Source organism: Leptodactylus fuscus, chromosome 2 (genome assembly GCF_031893055.1).
Source record: "Leptodactylus fuscus isolate aLepFus1 chromosome 2, aLepFus1.hap2, whole genome shotgun sequence".
Lineage (NCBI taxonomy): Eukaryota > Metazoa > Chordata > Amphibia > Anura > Leptodactylidae > Leptodactylus > Leptodactylus fuscus.
Genome location: NC_134266.1, coordinates 56,801,264 through 56,820,030, shown reverse-complemented (window position 1 = coordinate 56,820,030; position 18,767 = coordinate 56,801,264). Strand labels below are relative to the sequence as shown.

The 18,767-nt window shown below is 44.6% G+C and overlaps 1 protein-coding gene across 1 annotated transcript in view; it reads left to right on the top strand.

Annotated features, from left to right (window-relative positions):
• The first annotated feature begins 2,180 nt into the window (after positions 1-2,180).
• ASMTL (acetylserotonin O-methyltransferase like) overlaps positions 2,181-18,767 on the top strand; it is a 155,836-nt gene continuing 139,249 nt past the window's right edge. Inside the window, exon 1 of the mRNA XM_075263844.1 lies at positions 2,181-2,185. The gene's annotated coding sequence lies outside the window, so the exon portion shown is untranslated. The remainder of the gene's footprint in view (positions 2,186-18,767) is intronic.

Sequence of the window (18,767 nt, the reverse complement as noted above, 5' to 3'; positions counted from 1 at the left end):
TTTAGCGCCACTTTTTGGCATATTCAGCTTAGTAAATCTCTGTCCATCTTTTGTGAACTTTAGCGGCCATCTTGGTGAACTTTTAATGGCGGTCATCTTGGGGTCGTTTTCATCACTAGTTTCTGGATTTCCTACCTGTGCCATCTGTCATGGTACTTTACCCTTCACTATGCTGAAGTGACCTCTGTGGCAGGTTTGTAGGTTAAATTGGGGATAGGGCCACATTGGCTGAAGGTGAGCCCGGGCAGATGGGATGTAAATTCAGGGGGTCACCTTGAGACATGTCGCCCAACTACATTGAAGAGCACTGACTTATTGGCAGGTAATTACACCTCTATATTAATGGCCATGGGTCTATATAATATGCATGCAATATTAACTTGCACCAGAATGGTACTTCAATTACTTTAATTTTTTGCGTTTGTCTTTGCATTCCAGCAGCCACGTCATTTTTCATTGACGTGGATGTATTTAGGTGGATACGTTGTAATTTTTTTTTCTGCTGTTTTGTGGTTCATATAAATTACAACGTAATGTAAGCCATTTCTTTTTTTTTTTTAACACAGATTTAAAGGGGCTCTATCAGCAAAATTTTGCTGTATGAGCCCCACATATGCGTGAATATCATTTAAAAAGGCTGCTCAGGTACCGCTAATCTTTTTTTAAGCCCTCTGCCTGTTTTAAAGATGACCTTTCATCAGATTGGGCACAGGCAGTTTTATATACTACTGGAAAGCTGATAGTGCGCTGAATTCAGCGCACTGTCGGCTTTCCCCATCTGGGCCCGGTGTAAAGCGCTATCGGTCCCGGGACCGTAGCGCTTTAGTGTCAGAAGGGAGGTTCTGACAGTTAGCCAGGGACGCCCTATTGCCCAGCAGCGCCTATCATGCTGTAGAGTGTGAGCGGGGAGGAACTCCCCCCTCCCGCTCCTGATAATACTCGTCTATGGATGAGCACTGTGAGGGAGGGGGCGTTCCTCCCCGCTCCACAGTACAGCGCGATAGGCGCTGCTGGGCAGAAGGGCGTCCCTGGCTAAGTGTCAGAAGCGCCCTTCTGACACTAAAGAGCTACGGTCCCGGGACCGATAGCGCTTTACACCGGGCACAGATCGGGAAAGCCGACAGTGCGCTGAATTCAGCGCACTGTCAGCTTTCCAGCAGTATAAAAAACTGCATGTGCCCGATCTGATGAAAGGTCCTCTTTAAAATAAAACCATAAAAACATATATGTAAATGATACCTGAACATGCATGCTGGGCGGTCGTGCACGATCCGACGTCATCTTCGGTCCCTCCATTTTCTTCTTTCTTCTTCCAGTGACGTCCTCCTGTCCTGGCTCTTCTCTGCCTTCATCTTCTTTTTTTCTGGCTATGCTTGCTTGCGTAGTTCTAAGGATACTTAGAACTAAAACAAAAATGGCGGCGCGTGCGCAGTAGCACTCCGGAGGGAGCGCTACTGCGCACGCGCGGGATTTGAACGCAACCCGCCGGAAAAACAGAAGATGAAGGTGGAGAAGATCCAGAAGAGGAGGATATCGCTGGAAGGAGGGACCGAAGATGACGTCGGATTGTGCACGACCTCCCAGCGTGCATGTTCAGGTATCATTTACATATATGTTCTTATAGTTTTATTTTAAAATGGGCGGGGGGTTTAAAATTAGATTAGCGGTTTTTAAAGGCTATTCACCCATATGTGGGGCTCTATCAGCTTAATTTTGCTGATCGAGCCCCTTTAAAGAAAAAAATAAACAAAATTTTCACAATTTTTCAAAAATGTGGATATTGTTGTAGTTTTACACTAAATAACAGTAAATAAAATTATTGATGTGTCCTAATAGGCTGAATGTACAACTTTCTAACTGTGCTGGTGTTCCCTAGTCCATGATCGATTGACTGGGAAACTCAGTTACTTAAAGGGGTTGTGCCACCAAGTATATTTATCCTTGTCTATAGCTGAGACCCCCACCAATCCTGCGAATCAGGCTAAATGTAAGTGTGCCACTTGCTAAAGGGCTTCTTCCATTCATGTGGATGGTGGATAAATATTTGCATAATCATCCCTTTAAACTACAAGGTAATTTATTTTACTTACCGTATATAGTGCCATCGTACTCTGCAGTGCTTTACTGATATTGTCAGCGTCTCCCATATAGGACTCACAATCCCCTATCAGTATGTCCTTGTAGTGTGGGAGGAAACCCAGATACGGTGAAAAAAAAAATACAAACTCCTTACAGATATTGTCCTTGGCAGGATTCAACCCAGGAATCGGCACTACCAAGTCCACCGTGTTAACTACCGAGCCATTTTACTTCTGATTTCCATTCAGCAACATGAACTGACATCAGTGATAACCTGTACACAAATGGCAACTGGCTGACACTTGAACAGAGGACATCCATAACACCGATACAATTCACAGACCCTCACCATTTTTTTTTGTTTTTAGTCAGGTAACACCTTTGGGTTCTTGGAATAGGAGGTTCCTCTGACCACAACCATTGGAAGAGAGCTGATACAGAGCACCAACTCTACGGCACTACTGCATACCACTTTTAGGGACATCAAAAGATGCCACAACTTTACAATTGACTATCCTTAGGATAGATCATCAATACCAGCTTATTGGGTGTCTGACTCCCAGCACCCCTGCCAACCAGCTGTTCATCAGAGCCTTTGGTGTACTAGAACTGTACACTGTGTAGTGGCCAGAACGTACTGTATGCTTAGTCAGATTGACTTGTCACTACACAGTGTACAGAGCTGTATGGCTCAGCTGATCGGGGGGAATCAGAAGACCCCAACTGCTTTGATATTGATGAGCTATCTTACAGACATAATTATCCAACAAACTAATTCAGAAGTGACACTGGAATATGGTCCCTGTGTGATATGGAGATGTTTTGCTTTTCAGACCATAAACCATTACAAGTCTCATCCCACTGACCACACTTGCTCAAATATGCTATTCTTATCATAGACTCTGAGCCTTATAGCTGTGAATCAAATCTTCATTTTTGGTATGTGTTAACAATAAATGAAACTATTATTAAATACATTAATTTATTTTTATCTCTTGTGAAGTACGATTTGTAAAAATGCTGGACTGTTTAATTGCAGTACATACAGCCTGCCACTAGAGTGCACTGTTGCCATTTCAGGTGAATTCCTAATACTTAGCTCTACACATTCTATATACACTCACCGGCCACTTTATTAGGTACACCATGCTAGTAACGGGTTGGACCCCCTTTTGCCTTCAGAACTGCCTCAATTCTTCGTGGCATAGATTCAACAAGGTGCTGGAAGCATGCCTCAGAGATTTTGGTCCATATTGACATGATGGCATCACACAGTTGCCGCAGATTTGTCGGCTGCACATCCATGATGCGAATCTCCCGTTCCACCACATCCCAAAGATGCTCTATTGGATTGAGATCTGGTGACTGTGGAGGCCATTGGAGTACAGTGAACTCATTGTCATGTTCAAGAAACCAGTCTGAGATGATTCCAGCTTTATGACATGGCATTGCATTATCCTGCTGAAAGTAGCCATCAGATGTTGGGTACATTGTGGTCATAAAGGGATGGACATGGTCAGCAACAATACTCAGGTAGGCTTTGGCTTTGCAACGATGCTCAATTGGTACCAAGGGGCCCAAAGAGTGCCAAGAAAATATTCCCCACACCATGACACCACCACCACCAGCAGCCTGAACCGTTGATACAAGGCAGGATGGATCCATGCTTTCATGTTGTTGACGCCAAATTCTGACCCTACCATCCGAATGTTGCAGCAGAAATCGAGACTCATCAGACAAGGCAACGTTTTTCCAATCTTCAATTGTCCAATTTCGATGAGCTTGTGCAAATTGTAGCCTTAGTTTCCTGTTCTTAGCTGAAAGGAGTGGCACCCGGTGTGGTCTTCTGCTGCTGTAGCCCATCTGCCTCAAAGTTCGACGTACTGTGCGTTCAGAGATGCTCTTCTGGCTACCTTGGTTGTAACGGGTGGCTATTTGAGTTACTGTTGCCTTTCTATCAGCTCGAACCAGTCTGGCCATTCTCCTCTGACCTCTGGCATCAACAACGCATTTCCGCCCACAGAACTGCCACTCACTGGATGTTTTTTCTTTTTCGGACCATTCTCTGTAAACCCTAGAGATGGTTGTGCGTGAAAATCCCAGTAGATCAGCAGTTTCTGAAATACTCAGACCAGCCCTTCTGGCGCCAACAACCATGCCACGTTCAAAGGCACTCAAATCACCTTTCTTCCCCATACTGATGCTCGGTTTGAACTGCAGGAGATTGTCTTGACCATGTCTACATGCCTAAATGCACTGAGTTGCCGCCATGTGATTGGCTGATTAGAAATTAAGTGTTAACGAGCAGTTGGACAGGTGTACCTAATAAAGTGGCCGGTGAGTGTATATATATATATATATATATATATATATATATATATATATATATATATATAAATATATAGCCTCATTATTAAGTTCCTGATGAGTTTGCACTGCTGTCGTTTCCTCAATTTACACCAGACTTGACTGACAAATTTGCTTTGCCCATTTACATGTAGAAATTACATTTATATCTTAAAGTATTCTGCCCACCTTGCTACTGTGCCTGATTTAGCTTTGACCTAAGGCTATGTTCACACTTGCATTGTGGTTTCCATTTATAACTGAAACCAGACATGGCACAACAGATACTTGGTTGCCCTTTTGACTTACAATGATGGGGTTAGTCTTTGTTACATGGAGTATTATTCTTTCCATCATTTTTTATTCTAATTCTTAATCAAGTTTTATGTTAACCATATTTTGAAAGAATTTTGGAGAGGTTTTTTTTTTTTTTTTTTTTTTTAAAAAAAGTCTGTTTATATTTTTTTTTAATATATAAAAAAGCCGTGTGACTATATGTGAATGCCCAAACTACCCCCTGTTTGACAGTTATTGTTCCCAAACACAGCCAAAGCTTGGGTGTGTAGGGGATGACGCCATTAGAGTGGTGGTAGTGGCGGTGCCCACCATCCGGGAACTGCAGTTTTCACTGCAAATAAGCAGGTTTTTATCTGTCCTGGTGATCCTGGAGATAATAACATATGGCCACTGAGAGCTAATGAATGCAGCTTAGGTGGATACCACATACATTGGGTTTTCTAATGGATATAGGGATATAGATTTTATTTTTATCGCTATTTTACAGTATATGTTTTAGTTGGATCTCTACCTTCTGTAATACTCCAAACTGGCAGCACCATAGGGATCTAATAGCCGGGGATGGGATTTCCAGTTATGATATGGACATTGGAATTCATGGAGGCCATGGGAATTCAGCCTAATTCTTATTACTCAATTGCAGTGACCTGTGGTTATCTAGAATTGGTGGAAGACATGGGATTGTCATCAGACACACTCAGAGTACATGAGGCCATTCATAAAAGATGTTACAGGTCGTCCGATGAGTTTTCATGGTATTAAAACATTCAATAGAATCTTTATTGATGCGCTAAAAACAAGATGAGGAGACTAAAGACATCTAGTCCTTGTTACACCCAAATGCATTGTGTGTGGATTGAAATAAAGCCTTTATCCTTGGACTCTTTGGGGTAGGCGTGGGCCTTCCTTTTATCTATTTGATGACTATCCTTGGATCCATCTACATCTTTTTTTTTTTAAATAAAATATTTATTGATTGATTTTTAAATGTATTTGATTGAGATTTTAAGTGATCGACCAACACAAAGTAGCAGATGATTGTGAAACGGAAGGAAAATGATACAAGGTTTACAAAACTAAATAAAAATCAGAAAATTGTGACATGCAAAAGTCTTCAGCCCCCCTATATCAATAATCTATAGAGCCACTTTTCGCTGGAATTATAGCTGCAAGTCTTTTGGGATATGTCTCTACCAGCTTTGGCATCTACAGACAGATTTTTGCCCATTCTTCTTTGTAAAATAGCTCAAGCTCAGCCAGATTGGATGGAGAGCGTCTGTGAACAGCAATTTTCATGTCTTGTCAATGCTCAATGGGATTTGCGTCTGGACTGTGACTGGGCCATTCTAAGACATGAATATTCTTTAATCTAAACCATTCCTCTAGCTCTGGTTGTATGTTTAATGGTCATTGTCTTGCTGGAAGGTGAATCTCCTGTCCAATATCAAGTTTGTTTGGTTTTTTTGCAGCCTCCAACAGGTTTTCTTCCAGGATTGCCTTGTATTTAGCTCCATCCATCTTCCCATAAATTCTGACCAGATTCCCTGTTCCTTCTGAAGAAAAGTCTCTCCACAGCAGGATGCTGCCACCACCATGTGTCACAGTGGGGATGGTGTGTTCAGGGGGATGAGCAGTGTTACTTTTCCGCCACACATAGCACTTTACATGTAGGCCAAAAAGTTAAACTTTGGTCTCATCTGACCAGAGCGCCTTCTTCCATGTTTGCTGTGTCCCCTCTATGGCTTGTGGCAAACTGCAAATGACACTTCTTGTGTCTTTCTTTCAACAATGGTTTTCTTCTTGCCACTCTTCCATAAAGGCCAGATTTGTGGAGTGGACTTCTAGTTGTCCTGTGGACAGATTCTCCCAACTGAGCTGTGGATTTCTGCAGCTCCTCCAGAGTGACCATGGGCCTCTTGGCTGCCTCTCTGACCAATGCTCTCCTTGCTCAAACTATTAGTTTAGATGGACGGCCATGTCTTGGTAGGTTTGCAGTTGTATAATACTTTTTCCATTTTTGGATGATGGGTTGAGCGATGCTCCTTGGGATGTTCAAAGCTTGGGATAAATATATATAACCTAACCCTGATTTAAACTTCTCCACAACTTTAACTCTGACCTGTCTAGTGAGTTCCTTGGTCTTCATGATACTGTTTGTTCTTTAACAAACCACTGAGGCCTTCACAGAACAGGTGCATTTATACTGAGACTAAATTACACACAAACGGACTCTATTAACTAATTAAATGACTTCTGAAAGCAATATATTGCACTGGATTTTATTAAGGGGTATCAGAGTACAGGGGGCTGAATACTTTTGCAAGCCACACGTTTCAGATTTTTACTTGATTATAATTTTGAAAATCATTTATAATTTTACTTCCACTTCACAATTATCTGCTACTTTGTGTTCATCTATCCCTTAAAGGGATTCTACCACTAAAACAATTTTTTTTCTATTTAACACGTCGGAATAGTCGTAAGAAAGGCTATTTGTCTTCTACCTTGCTCAGCCGCCTCCGGCCCGCCGTTCCGTAGAAATTGACCCAAGAGTGACGTGGCTCCCCGCGTCACTCTCGGTGCCAAAATCTACCCCCCCCCCCCCGTGTGAACGAGCCCTTATTGTACACAGCAGTGCATAATGCAGATCTTTATACAGTAACCATCAGTCAGATCATCAGGTGCCGCAGTCCTTCTGTTTTTTGCTGTGGACCTCAGGAGCTGTAGGCAGGAAGAGGACAGAGTTAATACTAGAAAGCGTTAAAAGGGTTTTGCCACAAAAAGTATCCTCTGTAGGGGTTGTTTTCACCCTTCTGCATATTGTCTAACTGCAGCCAGGGTGAATGTAGATGGGTCTCTTGGTGGACCAGATAAATCTGTTCTCCTATTCACTATAATGGGAGCTCTTGAGATAGCCGTGTGCTTTTCTTTGGCTATTCCCGGAGCCCCCATTAAAGTGAATGAGAGTGCCAATCACCAAGTTGGCCAAGCCTGGCTGGAACAACATCACCTTCCTTCCCTCCATTCTTGGGATTAAATGGAGTCTCAGGGATCAGATCCCATGAATCAGTTATGGATAGAGGTAGTGTCATAACTAGGAATGGCGGAGCCCCGTGACAAACTTTTGACATGGGACACCCCCTTCTCCCCCCCTGACCGACCCCCACCGAAGACCCTGACTGACTGACTTCCTTCCCCCGCATTCCTGTACACAGTATTATGCCCCATTGTGGACACCCATGAACAATTACTATACTCTGGGGTCTTTTTAGAATAATTGGAGACCCAGGGGAGGATACAAACATAAAAAACACTGTTACTTACCTCTCGCTGGCTCCGGTGCAGTCCCTGCAGATGTCGGCCATCTTCAATGACATACGGGATGCCACTTGAGCTGGGCTTGCGTTGCAATGCATAATGACGTAAGCCCTGGCCCATGTGTCGTCAGGGATGTCATACATGTAGGCCTGAAGCCTGCCCAGAGCTAAGAGAGCTAAGTAACAGTGGTTTTTATGTTCTCTAACCTCTCCTGGGCCTCCGATCATTATACTCAGAGGTCCGAAAAGACCCCTGAGTATAATAATAGTGTTTGTGGAGCCCGCTGCCTCACTTACCAATCCCGGTTCCTGCTCACAGAAGGAGACCGTGAGCAGAAGCCAGGATTGGTAAGTAAATAGGTCCCATAATGGCCTATTAAAAAATAAATAAATAAGAATGATGCAGTAGTAATGTCCTGGGCCGTGTGGCAGCCGTTACTGCTGCTACCCCGGTAGTTACGCCCCTGGAGGACCTCAAAGGACTTTCTGTGAAAAGCTCTGCGGGAAACAAAAAAAAACGCAATACATAGCCGCTGCAGTGCTTTTTTTGCTGCGGTCCACTATGTAGATCCTTAGCCTGAGAAAGTAATTGATCTACTCATTCCCTGACCTGATGCCAGTGCTAGTGTCAGTGCAGATACCACTTGCTAGTATTAACTCCACCTCCATTAAGGGTATTATGTTGTTGTCTGTCATATTGGCGGGGTTTCTTTAGGTGTGTGTGTTATACAGTGTTATCTGATCATCAGAGACATCAGTGGTAAGGATCTGTAAGAAATGTGCACTTGTCTTTTACATCATTTCATCACACAGTAACACAAGTTACTCAATTCCTCGTTGTATCTGTGTAACTGTAGCGAGTCCTCGCCCTTCCTGTCTGAGAGGTTGGGACCTGTCAGCACTTCCTGAGCTGGCAGAGTGGCATCTTTGTTACTTCTATAATTGTTGAATTGTATCTTTGTATTTATATGTGCAGGTCACTTTATAAATGTTACAGTTCATATTGATAGGGAGTTATTTCCATTGATTCATTTTCTTGTCAAGTCTTTAGATTGTTTAAAAATCTTTATCAGATGCAAAAAGTAAGATATGTGAATGTGCCGTATGCTTATACTAAGCCATTACTTAAAAGGAGCCAGTCAATAGATCCCCAGTCTGGTAGATTGATTCCCATTTTAACAAAGAGGGGACCTTTCACCAATACCATCTACAACTCTCGTATCATCCAATAGGCGCTGCTCCACTGATTCTGGCACAGCTGACATTTTTTTCTCTAGCCCCCACCAGTAATCATTAGTTTTAGTACAATTATGTTCTCTGCTGTCAGTGGGCAGTCCCTGTCTATTCACTATGAAAGTGAATTTTGCATTTCATTTGGAAATTGCAGTCCCAGAGTCTGGAAGAAGAGTGGAGAGGCCGCTGTACACAATCCAAGCTGCTCGAGGTCTAGTGTGAAGTTTCCACTATTAGTGATGGTTTGGAGAGCCATGTCATCTGCTGGTGTAGGTCCACTGTGTTTTATCAAGACCAAAGTCAGCGCAGCCGTCTACCAGGAAATTCTAGAGCACTTCATGCTTCCCTCTGCCCACAAGCTTTTTGGAGATGGAATTTTCATTTTCCAATAGGACTTGGCACCTGTTCCCACTGCCAATAGTACCAAGACCTGGTTTAATAACCACAATATCACTGTGCTTGATTGGCCAGCAAACTCGCCTGACCTTAACCCCATAGAAGAATATATGGGGTAATGTCAAGAGGAAGATGAGAGACCCCAGACCCAATAATGCAGATGAGCTGAAGGCTGCCATCATACAACCTGGGCTTCCATAACCCCTCTGCAGTGCCACAGGCTGATCCCTCCATGCCGCATTGATTCCATCATTCATGCAAAAGGAGCCCATTGTGCTCATTTGGCCAACACTTCCTTGTTAAATAATCTTTTTTACAGTTGGTCATATATAATATTCTAATTTTCTGAGATAATGACTTTTGGGCTTTCCTTGGCTGTAAGCCATAATCATCAACAATAACAGAAAGAAACACTTGGAAAAGTTCACTCTGTAATGACTCAATATAATATATGGGTTTCACTTTTTCAAATGAATTACTAAAAAAAATAACTTTTTGATGATATTCTAATTTCTTGAAATGCATTTGTATATGAATATGTCTTCCTGTGGCTTATTTTGATACATCCAAATACTGTATACTGCTGAAAATGTGCTTCTCATCCACTCTCTTTCCATGACCAATACAGGGACTCTTTATCACCAGAACACATGAGATCATATAAATAGGTAGGGTCACCTGCATCGGTGTCCCCTTGTGAATCGGGGCCTCTATTGCCAAGATATCGCTGATTTTGTCTATAGGCAAGCAAGCTCTTTGGAACAACGTGGGTGTTGCCATTGCTCTAATAAAGTAAGCTGCAACTCCCTCAGTGCTCCAAAGAACAGTGATATCTCAATTCACCGATTCACAAGGAAAGAACACCACTTGATTTGGATGCCCCCCACCATTCTATCTGCAAGGCTGGGTTGCTATGTTGGGTTCTAGAGACAGACTCCCTTTAAAGGGGTTGGCCACTTTCAGACCAATATTGACAAACAAATGTATAATAAAAAGATATACAATTTTCCAATATACTTTCTGTATCAATTCCTCGTGGTTTTCTAGATCTCTGCTTACTGTCATTCATTCTGTTACTTCTAGAGGATAAAACTCTGACCATGGTCATGTGATTTACTGTCCATTGGTCTGAAGGTGGCCAACCCCTTTAAGTGGACTTTTTTTTTTTTTTTTTTAAATGTAGATTGTGAGCCCCTACATAGAGCTCACAATGTACATTGTTCCCTATCAGTATGTCTTTTTTTGGAATATGGGATGGAAATCCATGCAAACACGGGGAGAACATACAAACTCCTTGCACATGGTTTTTTGCCCTTGGCAAGATTTGAACACCAGGACTCCAGCGCTGCAAGGCTGGAGTGCTAACCACTGAGCCACTGTGTGGCCCGTCCCTTTAAGTGGACTCTGTGCACTTTATTTGTGCTTACATTCCTTCCATTGTAACTGCGATGTACACTCACCGGCCACTTTATTAGGTACACCATGCTAGTAACGGGTTGGACCCCCTTTTGCCTTCAGAATTGCCTCAATTCTTCGTGGCATAGATTCAACAAGGTGCTGGAAGCATTCCTCAGAGATTTTGGTCCATATTGACATGATGGCATCACACAGTTGCCGCAGATTTGTCGGCTGCACATCCATGATGCGAATCTCCCGTTCCACCACATCCCAAAGATGCTCTATTGGATTGAGATCTGGTGACTGTGGAGGCCATTGGAGTACAGTGAACTCATTGTCATGTTCAAGAAACCAGTCTGAGATGATTCCAGCTTTATGACATGGCGCATTATCCTGCTGAAAGTAGCCATCAGATGTTGGGTACATTGTGGTCATAAAGGGATGGACATGGTCAGCAACAATACTCAGGTAGGCTTTGGCGTTGCAACGATGCTCAATTGGTACCAAGGGGCCCAAAGAGTGCCAAGAAAATATTCCCCACACCATGACACCACCACCACCAGCCTGAACCGTTGATACAAGGCAGGATGGATCCATGCTTTCATGTTGTTGACGCCAAATTCTGACCCTACCATCCGAATGTCGCAGCAGAAATCGAGACTCATCAGACCAGGCAACGTTTTTCCAATCTTCAATTGTCCAATTTCGATGAGCTTGTGTAAATTGTAGCCTCAGTTTCCTGTTCTTAGCTGAAAGGAGTGGCACCCGGTGTGGTCTTCTGCTGCTGTAGCCCATCTGCCTCAAAGTTCGACGTACTGTGCGTTCAGAGATGCTCTTCTGGCTACCTTGGTTGTAATGGGTGGCTATTTGAGTCACTGTTGCCTTTCTATCAGCTCGAACCAGTCTGGCCATTCTCCTTTGACCTCTGGCATTAACAACGCATTTCCGCCCACAGAACTGCCGCTCACTGGATGTTTTTTCTTTTTCGGACCATTCTCTGTAAACCCTAGAGATGGTTGTGCGTGAAAATCCCAGTAGATCAGCAGTTTCTGAAATACTCAGACCAGCCCTTCTGGCACCAACAACCATGCCACGTTCAAAGGCACTCAAATCACCTTTCTTCCCCATACTGATGCTCGGTTTGAACTGCAGGAGATTGTCTTGACCATGTCTACATGCCTAAATGCACTGAGTTGTCGCCATGTGATTGGCTGATTAGAAATTAAGTGTTAACGAGCAGTTGGACAGGTGTACCTAATAAAGTGGCCAGTGAGTGTATTTTCGCATCATGTAGTCTGTATGGATTTTAATAGTTGATATTACTTGGAAGCTACAAAATGATGAAGAAATGTACACGGCCAACTTTACTCTAATAACTCTCACTGACTTACTTAATAACTTAGAGAATCCAGTTCTAAGAATAAATATTGCATGAGAAAGTAAAGAAATATGCAGCAGCTTGACTTTCCTTAACAACGATGTCTCCCTTAGTGGCATTTGCAAAAAAAGAAGAAAAGATTTTTATTAATATACATGAAAGCAACAAACAACATGTTTGTAATATAATATTGTTTTTTAATACTGTATACTTATTATCTTAAGAATTAACTGGAGAACCATCGCCAGCTAAAAGGACCATTTCATAAAGGAGCAAAAAGTGGTATTCGCCTTTGGCATAAACACATGCCAGCCAGTCTGGGTTAATAATAGGGGCCTTATATAAAACTCTTTATTCCCCGCTTCAACAGGACAATTATTAATCTCTCAAATAAGCAGCTAAACTCCTAAAAGGGTTTTATCATCTCACATTGCAATGGCAGATCACTAGAATGGAACCTCAATAAGCCTAAGGCTACATTCACACGGCCAAATCCATTTCTCGGCCATGAAAAATGGACAAATCTGTATATTTTTAATGGTCGTTGTGCATAACTTTTGCATCTGTTTTATGTACATTTTGCATTTGTTTAACAGACTGTTAAAGAGAAAGGCAGATTTTTTTTTTTTTTTTTTTTTAAGTTAGCTTTAAGGGAACGTGCACGGTGGGCGAGCATTCAGGGTCCAATGTCATCTTCAGCCACACCTCCTCTTCCAGCGATGTCCTCGGGTCCCGTTTAATTCGCGAACTGACATTGATAAAAAAATGGCGCGGATGCATGTGCAGTAGCAGTAGCAGCATGCTACTGCGCATGCACGCACGTAATTTTTTTTTTATCAATGACAGTTCACGAGTTAGACGGGACCCGAGGACATCACTGGAAGAGGAGGCGTGGCTGAAGATGATGTCGGACCCTGTCAGACCTTCTGTCTTAGGGTTTTATTTTAAAACCGGGGGTGGGGGGTGGGGTAGTTTAACATAACTTTAGTAGTGCCTGAATAGCCTTTTTAAAGGCTATTCATGCATATATGGGGCTCGATCAGCATAATTTTGCTGATAGAGCCCCTGTAACTGTAATTTTTATTAAGAGATTTTATTGTACAGAAAAAAAAAAAAAAAGGAAAAAAAACAGACGGAATATGAAAGCAGTATACTGAGATTTCTACTCAGGTGGCAGAGGTGGTGGTGGGGGAGACAACAGTTCCCAATCAAATAGTTTAGGGATAGCTATTTCTAAAATATCGCAGAAAGCTGGCAGATCAGAAAAGAGCAGCCTGCCTTCCAGGAGGATAGAGTTAAAGTTAGCTTTAAGGGTGACATGGAGATCCTCCCCATTGGTGGGTTCTGGGGGGCTATTGATTCTTATATTGTTGTATTGCTCCCTGTTGTTGGTGTCCTCTAAATGGTGTTACATATCCTTCATAGCCAGGGACCGAGCTAGAAAACTATCTCTGGTATGTTCATGGTCCTCCTCCAAAGTCTCCACTCTAATAGCAATACAGTGCAAGTCTCTGCAGACCGCCGAAATCTCAGCCCAGCATGTATCTGTTACTTCAGAAAGAACTGAAAGTCCTGCTAAGCAGCTAGCTGGGCAAGGAAAGTAGACCACGATGGTAGTCCTATGAAGGGCATTCAATGTCAGAAGCTGGGGGTGGTGGTGTGCCAGGTGACAGGCCCCAGGTATCTAATGATGGAGGGGCATCCCTCCCTGGAGAGGGAGTCCAGGAGCTGCCAAGAGGAGTATCTGGAGAATGGTCACTAACATGGGCTCCCTTGTCTGAGAGGCTGGCAACAGAGCAGGTAGTGTGTCTGAAGTGTGCTTCTGAGGAGGAGGAAGGAGGAGTCGGCGCCATTATAGTTTTCATCATCAAGATCACCTGTTGACTTTTGTATAGCCGCGGTTTGGTGAGATGGCTGAGCCGGGACAAACCTGAGCACTTAGTTAGCCGGAGGCGTGGGACTGCGCGGGGTAACAGTTGCAGCATCCGGGGCCATTGTGGCATCCCAAGATGGCTGCGGGTGCATGGAGGAACAACTAGAAGAGGTCTCCATGCGGCTGTAGCCGTGGAGGGGCCATAACACTGTCCATAGTGGACTGGGCCGGCTGGTCCACTACCACAGGGGTGCCAGGAGGCTTTGGCCCGAGCACCTTCTTGTTCAGGGAGAGGTTCTGATTCACAGCACTGGGATACAGCAGAGTAAAGCTGCGTCCAACTCCATCGATGTCCAGGGCAATATCCATCACTTGAACACAAAACTGTTTTGTCACTGGTAAAAAAAACTGACCAATTGACTTCAAAAGAGGCTGAGTAGCCATCAAAACAACGATTGTTAGTTTTTGGCAGACCTGTAAAACTGTTCATCAAAACAACAAAAAAGTGAATAAACTCTTTGGGGCGTATTGAATGCCAGTATTGACATCTCTGGTGTCATATCCCACAGCTCTGCATAAATGTTATGGCTCTTCCGCTGGGCCCTGCACCTATGCAGGAATCTGCACAAACTTCTAGCTGGTGTAGATTGTCTTAAATGTAAATTATCTTAATTGTAGTGCAACCACCTAATAATTATTTAGTAGTTCTTAAAAGTCACAAACCCAATGTTTACGACTAGAGATGAGCAAACCGTAAAATATTCAATATTCGATATTCGGTTCGAATAGCCCCTCAATATTCGACTATTCGAACAAATATTGAACCCCATTATAGTCTATGGGGAAAAAATGCTCGTTTCAGGGGATCCCACTCTTCGACTCAGGAGAGTCACCAAGTCCACTATGACACCTCAAGAAATGATGCCAACACCCTGGAATGCAACTGGGACAGCAGGGGAAGAATTACTGGGGGCATCTAACATGCCCCCATGATGCAGCAGAGCTGAGTGTGCAGCAAGGTTCAGCGCATCTCTGATGCAGCAGAGCTGAGTGTGAAGCAAGGTTCAGGGCATCTCTGATGCAGCAAAGCTGAGTATGCAGCAGGGTTCAGCGCACACTCAGCTCTGCGACATCTCTGATGCAGCAGAGCTGAGTGTGCAGCAGGGTTCAGTGCACACTCAGCCCTGCTACATCTCTGATGCATTAGAGCTGAGTGTGCAGCAGGGTTCACATCTCCGGTTTAGCAGTGCTGGCCGTGCGCTCAGCTCAGCTGCATCTCCGGTGTAGATGAGCTGAGTGCACGGCCAGCACTGCTACATCTCGGCATAGGAATCCATAGAGAGTACAGCATTCGACCAATCAACGCTGGTTCTGCCGGAGGAGGCGGAGTCTAAGATCGGTCCACAGCAGTCCCCATTCTGGTCCGATCTTAGACTCTGAATCCTCACAGACGAGCCTCTGGCAGAACGAGCGTTGATTGGCCAAATGCTGTACTCTGTATGGCATTTGGCCAATCAACGCTGGTCAATGCATTCCTATGGGAATAAGTCTGACAGGGATCACGACCAGAGAGCCCCAAAGAGCTGGGTGAGTAACATTCCCACCTAAATAAAGGTATTCCCTAGCTAACCCTGCCAGTACATCCATCCCTGTCTAGTTCACAGCCTCAAATTAACCAAATGTTAAATCCACCATTCGTATAAATTGGAGGTCACCTGATTTAGCCAGCCAATTACTTCTTCCGATTTTTTTTCGATGCCTCCGTTGTCATAGTTCCTGTCCCACCTCCCCTGCACAGTTATTGGTGCAAAAAAAGCACCAGGGAAGGTGGGTGGGGATATGAATTTTTAGTGCGTTTGCCTCGTGGTATTCGATTGGAATCGAATACCTCGAACAGCCTGATATTCGATCGAATATCTATTCGATCGAACAGTGTTCGCTCATCTCTATTTACAACTTTTTTATGTCAGATATCCGCCTGCACAAAGGCCTTGGTCTACCAAGCCGGGTAGCAGGGCCGGAAGCCTTGTGCTGCTGTTAGGACTAAGGGAAACAAGATTATCTTCACAATCTTTCGTTCCCTGTCGACCCTACCAGCCAGTGCCGCACCTCCCATGAGGCGACCTGAAGCGAGCGCTTCAGGCGGCGCTATGCCAGGGCCTCAGGGAGGGCGGCATTTTTGCTAACCTAAGCCAGTCCAGGACAAGCTGTCCTGGTCTGGCTTAGCACGGAGCAGTGGTTTGGGGAGGCCACTGGAGCAGCGCTGCTCCAGCAGCCTCCCCGCATGCTCATGCAGAGTGCAGGCAGTCTCCGGGCCTGCTCTCTGCCGGCGAACGGCGTTAAGCCTCTCCCCTTTCGAGATGCCACGCCCCCTTCGCTAAGCCACACCCCCGCTCCGCCCCCTCCTGCCGGCGGGGGGGGGGGGGCGGCTTTCTGCACTTCGCTCGGGCGGCGAAAGGAGCAGGTTCACCCCTGCTACCATCGGCATAATACGGGGAGATAAGAAGTAATCCCTTAAGAGGGCAGGTGGAGATAGCCCCTGGAAGTTTTAATAGCCTCCCTAACCCATCACGAGATGGAAGCCTTGGAGGCTTTGAGAACTCTTTGTCTCCCAATATAGTTGGGAGTGTATGAAAATTTTCTTCTTCTAGGGAAGAAGAAGAAGGATAGAAAACAGGTAGGCAAATTAGCTGATTTATATTTGCACTGGGTGGTACTTTGGACCTAAAGCCTGGCAAAAATCTCAATTGCACTCGATCCTCGAAGAAAGAAATATACGGAGCCGCAGAGGAGAGTGCTTGGAGCTCTCCTACTCTCTTCATGATGTTATGGCGAGAAGAAATGTGACCTTATAAGTCAGAATCCTTAAATCCGCCTCTTCCAGAGGCTGAAAAGGAGCGATACAAAGTGCCGATAGGACCGTACCGAGGTCCCATTGGTGGACAGAAGCAGCAACTGCTGGTCTCAACCTAGTTGCCCCTTTTATAAAGGTGCTTACTAAAGGTTCCTGAGAGAGAAGCCTCCCCAGATAGGCAGATAAAGCAGCTACATATACCTTCAAAGTGGAAGCAGCAAGCCCTTTGTCTAGGCCATCCTGAAGAAAATCCAGGATCGGAGGATGGGGGATCGGAGGAGTCCAATTTGTGTTTAAGACACCAGGAATTAAAGATGTTACCGAACCTATGGTACTTCTGATTCGTTAATTAAGCTCTGGCACTTGAAAGAGTCTTCAGGACGGCTTGAGACAGTCCTCTATTCCTTAATAGGGACTGGTCAACCTCCAGGCTGTCAGGTTAAATCTCTACAGATCCTGGCATCTCAGTTCTCCCTGGGTCACCAGATCTGGGACGGGGGAAGCCTCCAATACACGCCTTGACTCATTCTTATGAGCTGGGTAAATCAAGTCGGGAACGGGATTATGGCAATTCCCGAGACTTGGTCCTGTCTTATTTTCATCAATACCTTTGGTATGATGGGAATTGGAGGGAAGCTGTATATCAGCCTGAACCTCCATAGGATAGACAGGGAATTCACTGCCAAGGGATTGTCTTCCTGGTACAGAGAGCAGAAGGTTTCCACCTTGGCGTTGAGTCAGGTTGCCATAAAATCGACCTCCGGGAGACCCCATCTTTGGACGATTTTCTGAAACATGTCTTGATTGAGAGACCATTCTCCTGATACCCCGACTCAACTGATCCACTACTATGTTCAGGAAACCCTTGATGTGAACAGCAGATAAGTGGGACTGGTTATTCTCTGTCCACAAGAAGATTAGATTCGCCTCTCTCAGTAGGGCTGGAGATCTGGTTCCTCCTTGTTGAGGTAAATCACTGTGGTCATGTTGTCTGACCACACTTTGACCGTCTTCCCTTTGAGAAAGGGGGGAAATGAGAAAGTGTCAGATAGACTGCTCTCAGCTCTTTCAAATTGGATGTTCCCTCCTCTGCATTCCTCCACCGACCTTGAATGGTTCTGTCGTCCAGATGGGCTCCCCATCCCGTATGGGATGCATCTGTTGTCAACAGGGTCCAACGAGGTTGAACCAAGGACCTTCCGTCTTTCAGGTTTCTCCACCATCTGAGGGAAAGATGGGTAGTGGAAGAAAGGCAGATCTTCTTGTGCAGTACCCAAGGAGACCTGCTCCATGCGCTCAACACTTCCATCTGGAGGGGACGCAAATGCCATAAAGCCCAAGGGACAGCCTTGGCCAAGGTTGACATGAAATCTGGAGAAGAAATCGGGCGGCAGCTTCTATCCTTGCTTTCCTTGGGCTGGTAAGATAGACCTGCATCATCTGTGAGTCCAAAATGAACCCCAGGAATTTCTTCCGGGTGGATGGCACAACTTCTGACTTCTCCCAGTTGATTAGCCAGCCCAACTTCTGTAGTAAGGAGATGGCTATCTGGAGGGGATGTTGTAGAACTTAAGTAGACTGAGCTTTTATGAGCCA